This window comes from Myotis nattereri (genome assembly GCF_964212035.1).
Source record: "Myotis nattereri genome assembly, chromosome: 6".
NCBI classification, from domain to species: Eukaryota; Metazoa; Chordata; class Mammalia; order Chiroptera; family Vespertilionidae; genus Myotis; species Myotis nattereri.
In genome coordinates, this window is record NC_138081.1 from 53455611 (window position 1) to 53477462 (window position 21852).

The 21852-nt window shown below is 43.7% G+C and overlaps 1 protein-coding gene across 2 annotated transcripts in view; it reads left to right on the plus strand.

Moving 5' to 3' along the window:
- Positions 1–13135: 13135 nt before the first annotated feature.
- The window catches only part of KLHL32 (kelch like family member 32), a 197534-nt gene continuing 188817 nt past the window's right edge, over positions 13136–21852 (plus strand). The window contains exon 1 of one of the 2 annotated variants that reach the window (XM_081093830.1): positions 13136–13602. The gene's annotated coding sequence lies outside the window, so the exon portion shown is untranslated. The remainder of the gene's footprint in view (positions 13603–21852) is intronic. The other variant, XM_081093831.1, reaches the window with a different exon arrangement.

The window sequence follows — 21852 nt, forward strand, 5'->3', positions numbered from 1 at the left end:
CATCAATGATGAGAGAGAATCATCACCCTCCACTTGAATCTTTATTCAAATGATCTTTTCCTGGAGCCCACTATGATTTTCATATTCTGTTCCCTTTACTGGAATACTCTTATCTCCATTATCCCTTAAAATGGCTAACTCCTGCCCTCCTAGCTATACCTCTCACTGTGAGACCATGGGCAAGTTTATGTAACTTAGCTGTGTTTCAGTTTCCCCATTTGTAAAACAGGGGTAATAATTATACCTACATCGTGGGTGTCAGAAGAACTAAATGAAATAAAGTAAGTTTAGGTGCTTAGGACATCAACTGAACCATAGAAGGTATTCAATAAATATTAGCTATTACTAGTATTACTTGCTGGACTCAGTTTTTATTTTACTTCATCGGGGACTTCTCAGTGAGGTAACCTCCTAACTACTACTAGTACAAACCAGTCACCCTGCATTGTAATTGCCTATTCACTTGTCGCTTTTCTCCACCATCTGGCCATGCATGAGCGCGCGCGTGCACGCGCGCGCGTACACACACACACACACACACACACCGCACACCAATGTAGAATGTGAGCCTTGTGGGAGCAGAAACCATACTGTCATTTTTACTGTAGTATTCTGTATTCTTAGCAGAAACTCAAAATTTTCTGTTGACTGAAAGAATATGGATGCAACATAATCTCAATGTGTTATTGCTTTCTGCTAACTCTCTACTTCCTAGACCAGCTCTGAAGTTCTTGAGCCCTTACCAAGTATGAATTTGTGGCTATCTATTATCTTGCTAAGATTAGGAAGTATTATTAATGAAGTGCACCTTCCTGACATGCCTGCCCTATTTAGATACATCATAATTCTGATTAGCCTTGGTAGTATCTCAGCAACTAATAAATTGAATCCTGCATTTTCTCCTGGACAGCAGAGGCTAATTAGGCAAAATTGTGATCTATTTGGTCTTGGCATTTGTCTGGGAGATGCAGACTAATTTCAGTAGCTAGTCACTGTCTATGAAATGTAATGTGGGTTCCAGCCTGACTGTTGCTAGTACTTACTTTTAAATTTATACATACCCAGTGGCATAGCAAATGCGTAATACCTGGGTCTCCCCTGGGAGGTAGAAAGGGATTCTAATTTTTAATGTCTGATCATTCCCATGGTGTAAATAGCTCTACCTTGGCTGATGTAAACCTGATATTGCAAACTTCCTGAAAATGTAACAATGACTTTTTGCAAGTGGTACAGGCTGGTTTCAGCACAGCACATTCTGGATGGGTGGGTATGGGAACTTGTGTGAACTCTATTTTCATGAATAATTGTTCGCTTTAAGTACATCAGAGTTACCTGTTCATGTCTGGGAAAAAATTCTGAAAGTGATGATTTTGAGAGTAGCCTGGCTTGTATTATCTCTAGGCTTTTCCTTGGCATCTGTGCACTTTAGCATCTAGGGCTCTTAGGAGGCCAGGCCCAACCCTGTCCCCCAGGGGAAAGGTGTGGTAGGCAGGATAATGGCCTCTAAAGGTGTCCATGTCCTAATTTTTGTAATCTCTGTTATCTTACATGACAACAGGGAGTTAAGAGTATAGATAGAATTAAGGGTGCTAATTAACTGACTTTAAAATAGGGAGAATATTCTGCATTATTTGGGGTTGCAGATGGGGGAGGGCAGTGCTCAATGTAATTACAAGGGTTTTTAAAAGCGAGAGAGAGAGAGAGAGAGAGAGAGAGAGAGAGAGAGAGAGAGAGAGAGAGAATGAGCCAGAAAATGGGAGCAAGAAAAGGATTTGGACTAATGTTGCTAGATGTGAAGATAGTGGAAGGGGCCACAAGCAAAGGAATGTGGACTGCATCTAGAAGCCAGCAGAAAGGCAAGGAAACAGATGCCCTCCTAGTGCCTCCGGAAAGGAACTCAGCTCTACTGACATCTTTAGAGTAGACCAATGAGACCCATGCTGGACTTGCAAGCATGGAATATAATAAATTTGTGCTGCTCTAAGCCTCTGTATTGGTGGCAATCTGTTATGCAGCAATAAGAAACTAACGCAAAGGGGTATCACTATAAAACACTACCAAGGTCCCTCTGTACTTGCTAAGGACCTACTTACCTTTGGCTCCTTATCCTTGGCTCTGAAACCTTCACTGTGATTCTACTTGTGGCCCTTTGGTCTTATACTTGATTGTCCTTGGCTTTGCTGGCATTTGAAATGTGGCTTTCCCAAATAGACTGATTTCTTTAAATCCCTGTGCCACTGCCTATTTAGCAGGTACCCAGCCCAGTCACCCTGCATCACACCCCTCCTGAGGGAGAAGGAGATTGAGATCATCATAGCGTCAACACTGTTCCTCTTCTTTCTACTTCCTCATCCCCCACTGTGTGCCATGCTCCTAGCACCTAAATCCTAGACAATTACAGTAATCCTTCCTCCAAACCAGTAGGAAGGTAACTCTCCCAAAGAGAAAGAATGTCACTTGTGCCTCCTTACTAAGTACAAATGACTTAGGTTGGCATTCACCATTTTGTCCCGCTCTACTTTACTGAAGGTATCTATAGATATAAAACCCTAGTATGCAAAGAGACCGAATGGCGGAACAACTGAACAACTGGTTGCTATGGCATGTGCTGACCACCAGGGGGCGCGCGCAGAACATGGTGGGCATCAGCAGCAGGTGGCAGAGCGTGAAACATGGCAGGTGTTGGCCGTGGGGGGATGGTGGAGCAGGTGAGCGGGGGCACCAGACCAAAGTGGGGCCCCAGTTGCTGTCATTGGGGCAAGCCTCTGGTGGTTACTGAAAATTCTTTGCTCCCACGTGCTGCAGTCCCACCTGGTGCTCACACCTGCTGCCGGTGCCAGCCCCACTAGCACCCACTGCCAGCACCAGAGCTGCCACTCGCACCCACTGCTGGCCCCAATTGCTCAGCGCCATCAGCAGTGTGAGTGGCAGCTGCAGGCCCCAATTGCCCCTCAGGACTTCTCCACCTCCGCCTGCTCCTGAGGGGCAATCAGGGTAGCAGCCACCACTCTCACCCACTGCTGGCACTGGCCCCAATCACTCCGCGCCATTAGCAGGTGTGAGTGGGGCCAGCGCTGTCAGCGTGTGGGGGAGGCAGTGGTGATGGGAACGGGGCTGCTGGCAGATAGGGGACCAGGAACCACAGTGGGAGGGGCCAGGCAGGGGTGCAGAGGATGGGCTGAGACCCATCCCTGTGCCCACTGCCGCCTCGTAGCCCATAGTTCCTTTCAAAGTGCACGAATTTGTGCACTGGACCCCTAGTTTCTCAATATTCCCCTACTGAGGTGTATAATTCCAACACAATGGTGCCTAATACTGTTTTGCATTTCACTGCTTCTTAACTCCTATCCATCCATTCACCTATCCATCTATCACCTAACAAATTTACTGAGTACTATAGTAATACCTGTGCTTGGCCTGGTAAAAGGCACAAAAAAGTAAGACCAAAAGAGTAAAACAATGGCTATGCTGTTGAAGAACTCACAAACTAATGGAGGACATTATGCATTAAAAAAGTTCAGCAAAATATGACGATGGAGGATAGGAGTACATGTCAGGTACCTTGGGAGCTCAGTGGAAGCAGTGGCCTAGCCTGTCTTCTTTGTGATTCTTTCCTCCACTCGGAAGAAGAAAGGCACTGAGCTTGGGAGTTGGAAACCTGGGTTTCACACCCAGAATCTGCAATTAATTTTGTGGTGAATTAGGTGAATTCATGAAGAAAAAAAAAATGAGATGGATTATATGTATAGAATTGTCAGTAAGAGTGAGCATTAATAATACCCTGAAATCTTAAAAGTACTATGTGTATATGATTCCAAGTTTACTCAAAAGAGATCAAAACATGCCACTATTTACATTTGGGACCAGAAATTCCTTGCTGTGCAGGGGGCTGTTCTGTGTATTTCAGAATGTCTAGCCGCATCCCTGGGTCTACCCTCTAGATGCCAGTCGAATCCTCATTTCCAGTCATGAAAAACAATATCTCTAGACCAGTGGTTCCTAACCTTTTTTTGGGCATGCCCCACCTAAGTATCTCTAAAATCTTGATGCCTCCTCCCCCTGTGACATATAATTCTTATTACTCAAAAAGTGAACTCCTATTCACGTGAAGGGAGCCTAAAAGGCCATTAACTTGGTCTCAACAAGCTTCCAAAGAACATGGCATCCATGAAAGAGAAAAGTAAAAGAACAAAAGGACAGTTTAAGTATTAAGGAAGAAATCACTAAGAAATTGTTAAAAATTAATAATAATGTGAAGTGATATGAAAAAATACCAAATAAAGTTTTAAAACATAATAGAGAACTGAAATGCATAAATGTCACAGTATATATTTATATACTGTATGTGAGGCCCCTAGAACCACAAGAAATGCAAAAAAATTCACTGTTAATAACTCATCCTCAAATTTCCCTCCTTAAAAATCAAATTGCCCCCTTGTGGGGTGTGTGCCCCACGTTGGGAAGCACTGCTCTAGACCTTATGTCCCCTGGGAGGCATGATTGCATTGTCTTAGAACCATTGGTTTGAAAGAAAGGAGCTCTTTGTTTAAAGGTAAGTAAAAAGGAAAGAGCTGGTTTACAAGGCACCAATGGAAGCAGCAATTACTGTGTCCGAAACCAAAGGACCATCTCCTGGGTTCTGAGGGTGTGTTGGGTAGTCAACAAAGCTCCCGGTAAAACACCTTTGAGACAAGTTGAAGTGGGTGAAGCTGGGGAAATATTTTTGTTGTATTTGACAGTTATTATGACCTATTTTACCTTTAGCCTGATGTAACCTGGGAAACATTAGTTAAGTTTGAATGAAAAAGTGATTTTAATGAATGAAGTTAACAATGTATTTTTCTTAATGACATGGTTAAATTCATACATTACTGTTGTGCAATTAGAATTTTAGAAGCATCAGGTACATTAATCTACATTATACTGTTGTAAAATAGTGATGAAATTTCTGTGAAAATTGATCCCACACAGAGTTCTAAGATTAGAAACTAAGATTTTGATGTATCATCAAGTGTTCCGTTTGAATTCTGTGATAGGTGGCCTAATCGTAAAAGAGAGAGTCTTCCAAACAAGGTCGCTGCAATGTCATCTTTATATTTAGTGGTTATGCATCACTTTCAAATATAGTTTTTATCATGACAGAGAACTTTAATTATTTGTTTCAAAATAATTTTGATTCCATCTGAAATGTGTTTTGAAGCAGGAACAGGGCAGGAGAGGAGATAATTAAAGGAAATAGTAATAAAATTATTTTGTTAACTCTCCCTTCAAAAGATGGAGGTAATGAATAGCTATTTTTTATTTTATTTACTTATTTTTTGCCTGTGCTGAATCCCTTGCCCCTTATTGAGGAAAGAGAACGTCACCGCTTCTTTTGGGAAATATTCCTTATTCCATTCCACATGGTCCTGCTGCTCCCTCTCCTCCTCCCAGCATAGCGATAAGCTCAGGTCCTAGACTGAGCCAGTTAGACTCTCCAGGGACTTTGAATCCTGGAAAGAGGGGTATTATTTGGGTTCCTGGTCCTTCTCAAAGCTTGACTGTTCAGGTTTTCCCTCAGTCCTTGGATTCTCTGAGCCACCAGTATCTTTCCAATAAGGCACATTCTTGCTGAAGTAATCCAGAATCAGTTTCTGATGCTTAAAACAGAAGCCAAAGATCTATGACTGAAAAAGGTGACTCTGACCAAAATACTATGACTAAAGAGACTGGGAGAGGATCAGGAAAGAGTATGGAGTCAGAGCTGAAAGGTAGAAGTCTTGGGTCTATGTTGACCAAGTGTTGGAAGCATGGGGTCCATTTATTTGTGTTTTCTGTTGTTTGATTTTTAATCTTTCACCCACACCATACTTCCATGCAGGTACAGTTGTATAGTTGCCAATTGCCCTGATTAATTTCAGAACTCCCAAAATATTTAACTTTTTTCTAAATATGTGGCCTACTATTTTCCAGTAATGCAGTTACAAATTTTATAATACCCATTTTTATAGGTCAGTTCTAAAAAGTTATACTTTTTATTTGCCAATGCATTTTAATATTATAAATGTTATTCATGTTCCTCATAAGAAACATCAACAGTAAAGGTATAAAATGAATGATGAGAGATCCATGTCACTCCCTTTCCCAAAGAGAGTATGTTTTTTTATCTAGGACACTTTTAGATATTATTGATACACTTTTAGTTCCTGGTATTTCCTAGTGCTTTGGCCTATTCACCGCCATTCCAACAGGTAGGCACATTATAAAGCTTGCCTCAGAGGAGGGATGATGGTAGAGATGAAGCTTGGGAAACAAACCAGATTTGCTTCTTAAGTTTATGAGTTTTGAAAGGCCTCAGAGGTCTTGTGTGCCCAGGAAGTGTAGGGGAAGAACATGATGAGAGTGGAGCTTCCTAGCTTGGGAGACTGGGTGGGCTTCCCTGAGTTGGGATGATGGGAACATAGGGGACTGGTCAAGAAGAATCCTTAGCCAGGAGCAGAGCGGGTATCCAGAGACACCATCCTTCACCACTGTGAGCACTGCCTGTCACTCAGCTTTCATCCAACTGAGCCTAATACAACTGCCACTGTGCTAGAGAGTGTGTGAGTTTTCCTTTTCATTGGTGTCACACCACCGTCCAACATCCAGCAAGAGAAGATCCCATCTGTGTGCGGCGAGGGGCCTATTTGGACCCTGTTGATGGCCTAATACATATGCCAACCCCCTGGCTCATAGGGTCCACCCGTGGCAGTGGTGTGACAGGGAAGGCCCCAGCATCTGATTGAGTGAAGCCATCTTGAGATTCACCCCTTTCCTGCTGAGCCAATAAAATGGAAAAAATACACTATTACACATCTCCTGCTTTCTGTCCCTGTCTTCCTCTACTTTTACATAAACTATATTGTATTATACATATTGATCTTCAACTTGCTTTTTTTTCACTTAGTGGTATATCTTTGCCATCAATGTATAAAGATCTACTTAATTTTTTAAATGACCACTTAGTATATTACTAATTTGACTGGTCCCCAAGTGATGCACTCTAGCTCTCCACTTGTCTTTCCCTCCCTATTCTCCTCCCCTCAACCTTTCTCTCTCTTTCTTTTGGGTATCACTGTTTTTGCACTTTTGTTTGAGATAATTCTAGGATACATTCTTAGACATAGAGTTGCTATACCAAAAAGTATGTGCATTTGAGCAAAAGCAAACATAAATATTAATAAGTTGTCATCTAAAATGTTTGTATCCCTTGAATCTCATAAGGTATTTATCCATATTTTCTCTAACACTGGGTATTATCATCTGTTCACATCTTTGCTTATCTGATACATGAAAAATATATAATTTATTTAAAAATTTGTCTTACCCTCATAATGACTAAGAATCCCTTCTGTATTTTTTTTGTACCTATTTAGTAGTGCAATCAAAATATTCTGTCATGAGGATAGGGACTATTTTCTATTCAATGCAATAAATACTTATGTGTCTAGTTGTACTAAATTATACTGAAAAAATATAAACAACAATAGCATTTAATACCATCCTATCTAATAAAAGAGAAACATGGTAATTAGCCATACATCCACTACCCTTCCCATTGACTAATCAGGGCGATATGCAAATTAACTGCCAGCCAAGATGGCAGCCGGCAGCCAAGCAGCTTGAAGCGAACATGAGGCTTGCTTGCTTCAGTGACGGAGGAAGCTAACGTTCCCCGCCTGCTGCTGCCGGCCTCTGAGCTTGCAGTCTGAAACATTGTTCCAAATATAGAAGCTAAACAAAACCCCAGAAACCTGCTTTCAGCCAGCTGCGATCTCAGAGCTGGAGTTGAAACAGTGTTTCGATTATAGAACCCAAACAAACCAGATACCTGCTTTCAGCAGCCGAGGTCTAAGAGCTGCAGCCAAGCCTCAGAGCTAAAGCTGGCCCAGAATTTAAAAAAAAAGAAAAAAAGGAGCGGTTGGGAGCTTCAGTCACCCGCCAGCCTGAAAACAGCCCTCAGCCCCTCACCCAGACTGGCCAGGCACCCCAGTGGGGACCCCCACCCTGAAGGGTGTGTGACCAGCTGCAAACAGCCATCACCCCCTCATCCAGGCTGGCCAGGCACCCCATTGGGGACACCCCACCCTGATCCAGGACACCCTTCAGGGCAAACCAGCCGGCCCACACCCGTCCACCAGGCCTCTGTCCTATATAGTAAAAGGGTAATATGCCTCCCAGCACCGGGATCAGCGGAGCCACGAGGCCTCCCGCACTGGGATCAGCATGACAGGGGGCAGCGCCCAAACCCCCTGATCGCCCTGTGGCTCTGTGTGTGACAGGGAGCAGGGCCACAACCTCCCTATCCGCCCTACTCTGTTCGTGACAGGGGAAGGCGCCCCAACCCCCTGATCACCCTGCGGCTCTGTGTGTGACAGGGTGCAGCGCCCCCCCCCATCCCCCACCCCACGGGCCCTGCTCTGTGTGTGACGGGGTAGAGCCATAACTGCCCCATTGGCCCTGCCCTGAGTGTGACAGTGGCGGCGCCCCAACACCCTGATCGGCCCTGCTCTGTGGGTGATAGAGGGTGGCGCCCCAACCGCCCCCCACGAGCCCTGCTCTGTGTGTGACGGGGTAGAGCCATAACCTCCCCATCGGCCCTGCCCTGAGTGTGACAGGATGCGGCACCCCAACCCCCTGATCCACCCTGCTCTGTGTGTGACAGGGGGTGGTGCCCCAACTCCCCTATCAGCCCTACTCTGTGAGTGACAAGGGGGAGCGCCCCAACCCCCTGATCGACTGTGCTCTCTGAGTGACAGGGTATGGAGCCCCAACCCCCCTGATGGACCCTGCTCTATGAGTGACGGGGGCAACGCCCCAACCTCCTGATTGGCCCTGCTCCGTGTGTGACAGGCAGTGGCGCCGCAACCTCCCCATCGACCCTGCCTTGAGTGTGACAGGGGGCGGTGCCCCAACCCCCCAATTGGCCCTACCCTGAGCGTGACTGAGGGTGGCATCACAACCTCCCGATCCACCCTGCTCTGTGCATGACAGGGGGTGGCGCCCCAGCTCCCCAATCGGCCCTGCTCTGAGCCCGACCAGGGGCTGCACCTAGGGATTGGGCCTGCCCTCTGCCACCCGGGAGCAGGCCTAAGCCAGCAGGTCGTTATCTCCCGAGGGGTCCCAGACTCTGAGAGGGCACAGGCCGGGCTGAGGGACCCTCCTCCCCCCCGAGTGCACAAATTTTTGCGCACCGGGCCTCTAGTAGAATATAACAGACATTAAAAATGTTAACTGTAGCCCTGGCCCCTTTTGCTAAGTGGTTAGAGCATTGGCCTGAGCACAGAAGGATCACTGGTTAGATTTCCAGTCAAGGGCTACATACCTGGATTGCAGGTTCTTTCCCCAGCCTAGATTTGGGTGCTTGTGGGAGGCAACCAATTGATGTGTCTCATATCAATGTCTCTCTCTCTCTCTCTCTCTCTCTCTCTCTCTCTCTCTCTCTCTCTCTCTCCCACCCTCCCCACCCCCCATACTCCCTTCCACTCTCCCTGAAAAATCAATGGAAAAAAATATCCTTGGGTGAGGATTAACAAAACAAAAGAAAAATATTATCAGTAAAAGATTTTCTCAGAGCTGGTTTTGAGTGGCAGTGGCTCCTAATTAATAGGATGAATTAGCTACAAAATATATCCTCAATTGAATAAGTGGAGGGATTAGCTAGAGTTATTTTGTGTTTTGCACTTGGAAATTGGATATTATCAGCCAAAAATATTTTTTTGGCACAATTAATAATGATCTGTTCTCCCTGGAAGTACAATAATTAGAAATCTGCTCAGTGACTTCTAATGCCACTACTGGTTTGTGACAGGAAACCATGACACTAGCATTAAGAATGACACCTCCTCAATTGCTATGGGACAAAGCATCTGTGACAAGCGTTTATTCTGGAGTTGAAGAAGGAGCTATGATATAGCTCTTTTATGATGTAGTTTTAAGTTAAAATCCTACCAATCTATAGACTATTTCAACTCTGTCACAGCTGTTAAAAATGAAAATGTTATAAAAGCTTTGATAACACTGGATTTATGCTATGCCTTCACATCTTGGTCCATGGACAAGCTGATGACAGATAGAAAAAATGCCACAAATACTAGCATGTTCCAAAATGCTTCTCAAATTGATTTAGGAGGTAAGCTGGGGGGGGGGGGGGGGGGGGAAGTGTTCCATATTCAGCCAAACTCCAGGATAGTTGTTTAGGAAAGTGAACGAGCTTTCTTTGCTTTGAGATCTCAGGGTCTTTAATGCCAGTGTGACTGGGAGCCAGTTTTCAGTGTTTCCCCAACCCCTTTGACCCCAGCACCAATTTCCTATGGTGAAATTTCCTGTGTTTTCCAGCCATTCCCAGGATCCACTTTTCTTAAATCTGATGGGGCTCTGATCAGGAGGCCTAACCTCCCCCCGCTAAGGGACTGGGTAGTGTTTTAAGTTAAGACACCTGAAAGCTGGAATCTGAATTGGGAGTATCAAAGAACAGTAGGTTGGGGTCCACTTATTCCAGCATGGGAGACACCTGGTCATGACATTTCTGCCCCTACATCATCCTGCTGTCAATGCATTGTGCTCTCTGGAGTTGCTCTCACTCCTGCAGCTTCCTAGCTTGGGTATCTAGGTAGGATGCCCATCAGTTATCAGAGTTCCTGTTATTCTTCCATCAAAGTCCTTTTTATTTAAACCGGGTGGAGTTTTATGCTGTTTTGCAACCAAAGGACCCATACATTTTCTTCTTTAGTTTACCTGTCAATAACATTAGATTGAAACAGGGACAATGTCTGTTTTTTTTTAATCTTTAATTTCTTTATTGGTTAAGGTATTACAAGTGTGTCCTCATCCCCCCCATTAACCCCCAACCCCCCCACCCCCACCTCATGCTTTCATCCCCCTGTTGTCCATGTCCATTGGTTTGGCTTATATGCACGCATACAAGTCCTTTGGTTGATCTCTTCCCCTTACCCCCACCCTCCCCTACTTTCCCTCTGGGGATTGATAGTCTGATCGCTGTTTCTCTGTCTCTGTTCATCAGTCTATGTTGTCTGTTTTTTGACAACTGAAAGCCCTATACTAATAACACTGCCTAACACAGCCTAAGAACTCAGAAAATTTTTGTTGAACAAATTACTAGGGTTCCATAGCAGAGCTTTTGGGAAGCATTGTTTTAAGCTATGTCCTTAATAAGGAAAGACTGTATATAATGGTACCCAAGAGAGAAATAGTGCCTAAAACCTATTCGTTCCTCTATTAACAGTATTCCAGAAAACACACTTGTGTTGAGTTTTGAAGGCTAGTTAACAAACCATGGAGTCATGTACTTTAGAGAAGTAAATGTGTGTTTTTTTTCCCCAATTAAAAACAACCACACTATAAATCAATCTTATGAAGTCATTTAGGAAAAAATCGCACTCTCTGAACTAGACATTTACTAGGCATTTAACATACATTTTTTAATTTAATCCTCAACATCTATGTGTTAGTCAGCAATATTTCTTGAGCCCCTGATATGTGACAGACATTGTGCTTACACATAGGAATACAATTATGAGCAAACAGACTCAGCTAGGGCAGAAAGAGACCATTCTACAGTCACACAGATGGTGAGTTGGTGGAATAAAGATTATTTTTCTGTGTAAATAGCTATATCTTTGCTCTTTCTATTTAGTTGTATTTAATAATAAACAGCTTCTATTTATTCTAAACAAATAGATAATCCAGTCAATATAGATGGGTTTCAGGTTTTAAGGACAGTCACCTTAGTGACAAATAATTTATGAATCTTAAAGGAGTGTTTTATTGACACCAATCATTGTCAGTATTTTGGGTTCAAATATGCTTTAACACTTGTCTTCTAACATAACACAGCATCCAATGAAAAATATCAAGTTGTGTATGAAAACTTCTAGAGAATTACATTGCACCTAATGTTTGCCATCAGCTGTTTGTCATTCTTCCCCCTGCCCCCATCTTGGTGTCCAGGACTGCCAGATAAAGTAGGTCCCCAGAATCCTAAAGTTCAAATATCAAGCCCTGGGAGCCACCCAGCCATGCCCCAAGGGGTTAGGTGTGGTGCAAACAGCTTCAGAAAACCTGTAGGTCTGAGAGTGGAAAAATTGTTGAACCACTGATTTGAAACTAATGAGAATGTTACGGTCATCTCAAAATAGATCAGGGTACTGTTCCTAGCCCAAGTGTGGAAGAACACCAACCTCCAAGACATGAGACATAACATTCTGTGAAATTCCATTTTTTGCAGTAGTTTAAACCCTGAACTTCTACCAAATAGTTTACTCTAATTTAGAGTTGTATCTGCTGGTAGCTTAACTCCACGTAGGACCAAGGTTTTCATTTCAGAAGTGGAATATGGTAGGTTTTTACCTAGTAAAACAATCCACTATGCCTAAGTATGCATTTCTGAGAATATTTTACACAGGAATATGAAAGACCCACACGTGGCACAAGAATGGGCCAGGCCCTGGAATTTAATGGTGGTGTCTGGGGTTGGTGTTTGCAGTTTCAATGCTGAAGTGGCTGTAACCACGCACCCTTCCTCATTCCTCAGGTTCAAGGCTGCCATCCATCTCTGGTGATCCCCGATCATTTCTTAAAGTTACTGTGATGCCAGTCTCTTCAGTACCAGGAAGTCTACTATCCTAAGGAGGGCCACTATTTACCAGTAGCTCCCGCAACACGGCCGGTTGAAATAGGGGCATTTTGAACTTGACAAGTTGGTTGGGTCCTGGAGAGGGAAACAGGGCCAGTGCTTCCAGACACACCAAGTTGGGTTCATAGCTTCTGTTCCCGCAGGTTGCGTGCCAGCCCTGGGGAAGGGAGAGAGGAGCAAGCAGGTTGGTTTCCTGGGTATCGGTCGTCGCCGGAGGGGCCGCAGCTGAGGCTGCCAGTGACCCCGCGTCCCGCAGCGCAGGTGCCCGAGGGCCAGGGTGCGCAGGGGAAGGGGACTTCCGGGGAGAGCGGGAGCGCGCCAGGCTCGCCTTCGGGCACCGGGTGGGGGTGGGGGTGAGGTGCGCGGCGTGCGCGCTCCCGGGGCCGGGGAGGCGGGAGCCTGTGCGCGTGCTCGCGGCCGAGGGCGCGGGGCGAGCGTGTGTGCTCGGTCGCCGGAGGCGGGAGGGGGCGGAGACGCTGGGCCGCCTGAGCCCGGCCCGGGCTCCGCCGAGGTGCGCCTGTGAGCCGACGCGCCGCCTGGGGCACAGCGAGCCGGACGTGCCACCTGCAGTACTGGCTGCTGCTGTGTCTTTTACTGGGAAACACGGTTTCCCCGCGGGAGAGCCCAGAGCGCGCAGGGACGCGCGCGCACACACGCAGACACACGCACACTCACTCATTGACACGCGCGCGCGCACACACACACACACACACGCGCACACACACACATACACATACACACACGCACTCACGCACCCGCGCCCGCTCGCTCCTTCACAACTGCATCTCCAAACCGGCAGAGCGAAGCTCCTGCGATTTCTCTTAACCTCGGCATCGTGGGACGAAGCAGGGCCATTGTGCATTGGGGAAAGCCCGGTGCCTGCGCTGCCGCGTCGGGTACAGAACCCAGCAGAACGCGCACCCCATCGGGTAAGTCAGTCTCTCTCCTTGTAACCGGTTCGGGCTTGGTGCCTGCAGACTGGAGGGAGGAGGTGGGAAGCTGCTGGTGCGCCAGTGGGGGTGAGGCCAGAGTTGACTTAAATTTCAGGGGCATTCAACGTCCTCTGGCTAGAGCAAGTACGACTCCCTGTTACTTCTTCTACCAACCCTGGAGTTGCCATCACCTTTCTCCCCTCCCCCCAACCCCAGGTATACTGTGCTCCTTGGTTGCCAAGGAGACTTCCTGAAACATCAGCCTTGGGACATCTGTTGAAAGAACTGGTTTCTTCAATGGTGCTGTTGTTTATTTTGATTTTTTTAAAATAAAAAATATACACTGAGGTCCATGTGGTAATTTGGCATTCGTTAATCTGTATTCAGGCGATGATTTCATTCAACTTTAAGAAAAGCGATAATTGCACTATATGGTATGCTTTAAAGAAGGTTCGTCAGATGAATTTTTCAACGGATGTGTCTTGAATCATAAATTACTCTTATTTTGGTGATCTTATAAAGAAAGCTGATCCCAGTTAAAATCCTTTCTTCCTCTCTACTTATTGTATTTTGCATTTCATTCAGATGTGATTATCTTAACATTGAAAGCAGAAGATAAATAAATTTATCGTACAAGGATGGTCTTCTGTTGTAAATTGACCAGAACAGGAATACATATGTGAAATTCCTAATTTAAGGAGTAAGCACCCATAAGACACATCTTTGCTAACATTTCTATATCCACTGAATTATTATTTCAGTGCAGTTTTCTGCACCTCTTCCATTTCTGAGATTTTTCCAGTCTCTTATTGATTATTTGACATATGTAGATAGATGTAGATCTAAAATGTGTGCCATGTCTTAATACTCCAGATTCCGAGTTTTTGGAGCTCGTGTTAAAACATAGGAAGGATGCACAGAGAAAGCTTTTTAGACCCTGTTGTTGTTTTCCCTGATGGATTGAGCCCTTTACTGGAGCACTGGGTAAGACCCAAGGAGCAGGCCAGTGCTCTAATCTTAGAGGATCTCCTAATCACTGGGCTGTCGGTTTTACCTTGAGGCCTCGGGTGCCTAGTGGGTGAACTTATTACACAGCATTTGAAAGGGTCAGCCATCTGGTAATTACACTTTGCACTAATTTCATACCTTCGTCACAAACAGAAATGACCTAGTAAAGATCCGTGGCATTCAACAATTCATTTTGTTTTCCTTTAATATTTGTTCATCTTTTCTATCTTTTATTAAACGATGTAAGTAAATATATAAGATTCTTTTTATTTAGACTTTAAACTGTGTCATACAGGATGTAATAATGTGAGAATCAAGGAAGCCAATATAACTGAGGTAGGTAGAGGGGATTTATGCAACTGAAAGGGGGCTGGGAAATGAATAACGATGACAAACATTTTACATTACAGTTTACAAAGTACTTTCTGTATACTCCCTTTTTAGTTCCTGTAACAACCTTGTGAGGTCAAGGATTTATCTTCATTTTAAAGCTGACGGGCCTGAAAACTCACAGCTTGCTGAAGTTACAGAGCTAGTGAAGGGGAAAGCTCTTTTTTAGATCTAGGCTCTTTGCCTTTAAAACTTTCCTGTACCTGCATTTCCAGTGTGTGCAAGGCTCTGACAGGTGAGATGAAGGAGTGGAGCATCCTGGTAGGAGGCACATGGGAGGGAGGGAGATGAGGATTTTGGCTTCTGGAAAGAGAAAACCACTATAAATGGGGCAACTCCTACTGTAGCTGATTGTTGCCACAGTTCTAAAAATTCTTTTTCACAGAAAACTGAAGTTTCCAGATGTTTTTATGTAATATGTCCTTAATTTTAAAAACTATAAGGAACACATTATAAATATATCTAGGCTACATGTGGCCTGTGGCCTGCTAGTTTGCAATCAATCCATAGCTATTAGGTCTCATTCATTTCTATACTATTTTTCTCTAACAAATACATCCATCATTATAAGAGTGATTAAGAGTTTTCTGATTTTAATATTAAAATCTCTAAAAATGTTCCTCATCATTTCTTCAATAAAAAGGTTCAAGTGTGTTTTGAGGTTTCTTTGGTCCTTTATATTATATTTCAGAGAATATAAAAGAGCATGACGTGCTCCAAAATGGGAATTTTTCAATCTGGTGAAACAAAAGCATTTATAGTTTAAAACATCTTATGTTCCTGGCTTCATTTTTGTTTTGGGCATAGGACTAGAAAATATAGAAAATGTCAGTTGAAGGAATAGGTGGAATAAAAAGTTGGTCAGAAAAAAAAGTACCCTAGATTGTTTGACTCAGTGGATAGAGCATCGGCCTGTGGATTCAAGGGTCCTGGGTTTGATTCCAGCCAAGGATACATGCCTGGGTTTCGGGCTCCATCCCCAGTAGGGAGTGTGCAGGAGGCGTCCAATCAATGATTCTCTCATCATTGATGTTTCTATCTCTCTCTCTCCCTCTCCCTTCCTCTCTGAAATATATATATATATATACACACACATACACACACACACACACACACACATATATATGTGTGTGTGTGTGTGTGTGTGTGTATATATATATATCCTGAATCTTCCAATGAAAAATTCCTCTTAGGATTTTAGGTAGTTAAAGCCACCACAGAATACTGCAAATTCCAAAAGAACAAGAACATAAATGGGAACTCGAAGGAACATTCATTCCAGGACCCTGGCAGAGAAAAGTCTGTTTGTTCCTTAAATAATCTTGCAATGCATTGAATACCTTTTGAGAAGCTGCCTCTTTCTCACATTCCTACTAAAGCTGTAGAGATGTCAGTAGATTTCTCCGAAGCATATCTAGTAATCAGACAGAAGGGAGGAGACGGGAAGAGGTTAACCAAAGAACATATATGCATAGTCCATGGACACAGACAGTAGGGTGGGGAAGGCCTGGGGTGGGGCGGGGTTGGGTGGAGGGGGGATGGAAGGAAATGGGTGACATCTGTAATACTGTCAACAATAAATAAATAAATAAAATCAAGAAAGGAGTGTTATTTTATTTACATTGTTTCTTGTGGACCCAAAGAGGTGTCATTTAGAAAAAAAAAAGCCAAGCCAGGCCAGCATGGCTCAGTGGTTGAGCGTTGACCTATGAACCAGGAGGTCACGGTTAGATTCCCAGTCAGGGCACATGCCCAGGTTGCGGGCTTGATCCTCAGTAGGGAGTGTGTAAGCTACAACCAATCAATGATTCTCATTATTGATGTTTCTCTCCCTCTCCTTTCCTCTCTGAAATTAATAAAAATATATTTTTTTAAAAAGAAAAGTTTCTCAATAAATTTAAAAAGCCAAGATTTGGACAGGGACTTCTAATAGTTCTCTTACTCTAAAATCATCCTCTAAAGCAGTGGTTTTCAACCTGTGGGTCGCAACCCCTTTAGGGGTCAAACGACCCTTTCACAGGGGTCACCTAAGACCATCGGAAAACACATATATAATTCCATATTGTTTTTGTGATTAATCACTATGCTTTAATTATGTTCAATTTGTAACAATGAAAATACATCCTGCATATCAGATATTTACATTACAATTCATAACAGTAGCAAAATTATAGTTATGAAGTAGCAACGAAAATAATTTTATGGTTGGGGTCACCACAACATGAGGAACTGTATTAAAGGGTTGTGGCATTAGGAAGGTTGAGAACCACTGCTCTAAAGGATGCTTTCATCTATACATATAAAAGCCTAAGCGACCGACTGACCAGCCAGTACCTGTGATGCGCACTGACCACCAGGGGGCAGATGCTCAATGCAGGAACGGAAACCACAGGCATGGAAACATGGAACAGACTGATGAATCTCAGAGGGAAGGGGGGGGGAAGGGCGGAAAGAGATTAACCAAAGATCTTATATGCATACTAGAGTCCCTGTGCATAGATTCATGCACCGATGGGGTCCCTTGGCCTGGCTTGCAGGGATTGGGCCAAAATCGGCTCTCTGACATCCTCCAAGGGGTCTCAAATTGTGAGAGGGTGCAGGCTAGGCCGAGGGACTCCACCCGTGCACGAATCCATGCACTGGGCCTCTAGTAATAAATAAAAACATTTCAGTTTCCAGTTTATGAAATGTGTTGCACCCCTAGTAAAGAGCTATGCAGATGATAGTCAATAACATAACAAAGTCCTGGCTGAGTGCTCTGGGGGTCACATGTCTGCCTTTAAGGATTCAAGCAAACACACACACACTGCTCCTGCAGTTTCCATTTTCCAGTCCCTTCGACATGCAGGCTGCCTTCTCCATATCGTCTTCACAACATCCCTATCAGTGGGCATCTTATTTCCATTTCACAGATGGAGAACCCAAAACTTTGTGAAGTTAAATTGGATCAATGAAAGAAAACTTTAGACCTCAGCAGCTCTTCTCACTTCACACCCATCCTTCTCTGCCGATGACCTGATGAGGTTATAGACATGTATAGAATTGTGATCAGGAGACAGTTGTGTGTTAAATGATACAGAGACAATATTTCATATAGCATAATATAGGGAAAAAATTTTAAAAATATTCTGATTGTGGAGATCAGGTAAGTCCTGTGTAGGAGAGTTAGTGCTGCACTTGGATGGCTGAGTCTGATGCCGGTAAATGATCCCTTTAGCTATGGTAGGATGGGAAGCACTGCCAATCAGTTGGAAATGGGAGTTGAGAGGATAATGTACCAAGAGGTCTGATACTGATGAGCTCAAGCGATGACCAGACTGTGAGAAGAAATACAGTCTCCAACATGTAGTGCAGCAAGAAGATGGAACTGGACTGTGTGGGAAGAGGTAGAAAAAGACAAGTTGATGAAGGAGACTAAGCGGGGAGCTGTAGACACAGGAAAATCTGGAGAGTAAAGTGTGGATTCTTCTAAAAGACTGAAAAGAAACAGCAAGGGAAGAACCAAGCATTATATTCTCTATACAAAGTCTGATGCACTGTAAATACCCATGAACTATTATGGTGTGTCTTACCATAAAACACTTGGCATGTAATTTCCTCTTTTGATATCACTTTTCTGTGGAAAGGAAGCCTACGTATATATTTTACATGAATTCAGTTAGAGTGGACAAATATCTGGATTTTCAAAAATTGGGAAAGAGATTCTTGAAGTTAGATGAAAAAGGACAAATGTATCAATGTAAACATTTTCTTTTGTAGTATCATAGACTCGAAGATTAGTGGGTAATCTTTGAAGATTAGTAAAATCTCTTACAGAGATTTTAACGTTGAATACACTGTTGATGTCTCATATCTGTGGGACAAGGGAGGAGACATGTAAGCTGTGTGTTAGCTATTTGAAAATCTATACTAAAACCCAGACTGAAGTCTTTGGTGACAGGTAAATGGACTCTGCTCATGATCCTGATTGGGTCAACATTTTTGTTACCTGAAATGAAATATGAAAAAAATGTGGCCCTAGCTGGTTTGGCTCAGTGGATAGAGCGTCGGCCTGCGGACTCAGGGTCCCAGGTTCGATTCCAGTCAAGGGCATGTACCTGGGTTGCGGGCACATCCCCAGTAGGGGGCGTGCAAGAGGCAGCTGAATCGATGTTTCTCTCTCATCGATGTTTCTGACTCGCTATCCCTCTCCCTTCCTCTCTGTAAAAAAATCAATAAAATATATTTTTAAAAAAAAAGAAAAAGAAAAAAATGTGATGAGCAAATGGAAGTTAGACTTGTATTCAAGTACTAGCTCTGTGATAACTGGTTGGGAGGGCTACCTGTTAGGATGATGGGCCCAAGGTAACAAGGTGAAATAAAGTAGAAAGCATGTCATAGCTAGTTAGAGTCTAGCACTAAGGACATTTGGTATGACAGGAATTTGCTTTAAAGTTGGAGGGGTTTTAATTCCCATCAAGCACAATGCAGTAGTCCCCCATTATCCATGGTTTCATTTTCCATGGTTTCAGTTACTCACAGTCAACTACAGTTCAAAAACATTAAATGGAAAATTCCGTAAATAAATAATTCATACATTTTATATGACCCGCCATTCTGAGTAGTGTGATGCAGTCTCACACTTGACCACTCCATGCCACCTGGGACATGAATCATCCCTTTGTTCAGTTAACCCAGCCAGTATATGTTACCTACGTATTGGTCACTTAGTAGCCGACTCCGCTGTCAGGTTGACCGTCAAGGTATCCCAGTGCTTGTGTTCAGGTAATCCTTATTTTACTTAATATTGATCCCAAACACAAGAGTAGTGATGCTGGCAATTTGGATATGCCAAAGAGGAACTATAAAGTGCTTCCTTTAAGTGAAAAAGTGAGCACAGTACAATAAGATATTTTAGAGTTCACATTCACACAACTTTTACTAGAGTATATATTTATAGTTCTACTAGAGGCCCCGTGCACTCAGGGGGGGAGGGAGGGGGGTCCCTCAGTCGGGCCTGTGTCCTCTCGCAGTCTGGGACCCCTCAGGGGATGTCCACCTGCTGGCTTAGGCTTGCTCCCCGGGGGATCGGGCCTAAGCTGGCAGTCAGACATCCCTCTTGCAGCCCGGGACCCCTCGGGGGATGTCCACTTGCCAGCGGGAGCAGGCCTAAGCTGCAGTCGGACATCCTTAGCTCTGCTGAGGAGGCAGGAGAGGCTCCCGCCACCACCGCTGTGCTGGCAGCTGGCAGCTTGGCTTGTGGCTAAGCAGAGCTCCCCTTGTGGGAGTGCACTGACCACCAGGGGGCAGCGCCTGCATTGAGCGTCTGCCCCCTGGTGGTCAGTGTGTGGCATAGTGACCAGTCATTCCCAGTCGTTCTGCTGTTAGGGTCAATTTGCATATTACCCTTTTATTATATAGTATTTTATTAGTTGTTAATCTCTTACTGTTCCTAATTTAGAAATTAAACTTTATCATAGGTGTGTATGGAAAAAAAAAACATAGTGTATTTAGGGTTTGGTCCTAGCTGAGGCTTCAGGCATATACTAGAGGTCTTGGAACACATCCACTGTGGATAAAGGGGTACTACTGCATAAACCAATAATGATTTGCTCTTCACAAATATATTGGGCAACTAATGGAAATCATTAGAAACAAACATCTAAGGAGCCCATCTTATTACACAGAGCTATCTGGTGACAGCGGAGATAGACTTGGTTATGTCTCGTGTCAGGCAGTGCCTTGCTTCCCCTTTCTTGTCCTTATGTCAGTGGTTCATATTATTTCAGAATTTCTTCCAGGTTGGAGAGTCGAACTTGAGAATTTATCCTACAATCTCACTTTCCCTCCTATTGGAAATTAACAGATGGAATTTGTTTTGTTCACCTTTTCTCTGGTTCTGTCATTTCTCATTGGCTCCTTCATTCCCATCCCTTCTGGCTGAGATCTTTACCCTTTAAGAGGCAGAGGAAGCATTCAACTTTCTTCACATTTCTTCTGTCCTTGCATTGTTTCCTGTGCACAGTGTAAGGCATTACTGCATTGAATTCAACTTGGTTTAGACATGTGGCACTGTACATTTGGGTGAGATTTTTAAAAGAACTATGTATAAGAAATAACAGTTTTGCAAACTTTACTTGAATTCAGATTAGTTCCGCATATGGCAAAAGCACTGGAAGCTGTAAATTTGTCTAAAATAGTTTTGCAAGATTGAAATTGCCAACCTGATAAGATGGCTTTTAAATGAAGAAGGAAAATCTTTGGCAGTTTTCATAGACTCTTGACTTTCTCCTACATGTTTATTTGAGGCATAATATATTCTACTTCTCATGCCAGATGAGCCAGTTCCAGTTTGAAGCAGGGCTTCCCTCCGCCCTCCCACAGTACCACCGGTTTGGCATATAGAATTTTGACGGATTAAGTAGTTTGATCCTGGCTGACGGTTTCATTGGGAACACTGTCAATGCTAATGGAATAGACACCAAGCTCAGTGGAGGAGGCATTTTGCCATTTTTTTTTAATGACATAGGTTCTGGTACCTCATTTAAAATCATTACTTAGAAGCCTTGTTATTTGTGAGTCTTATTCACTAAGAACATGAGCTTTGGGAGCCAGATTTGAATACTAAATTTGACACTTTTTGGCTCTGTTGTTAACAGTCTAGTTACATATCCCCTCTAGGTCTCATTTTCCTCATCTGTAAAATGGGAACTCTTATTACCTAGATTATAGGGCTATACTGAGATGAAGTAAGATATACATAGAAAAAAACATCTAGGACAATGTCTGGTGCATAGTAAAATCTCAGTATTTATCAGTTCCTTCCTTTTGTCTCTCCCCTCCTCTCTTGACCTTCCTCAAAATGAGGGT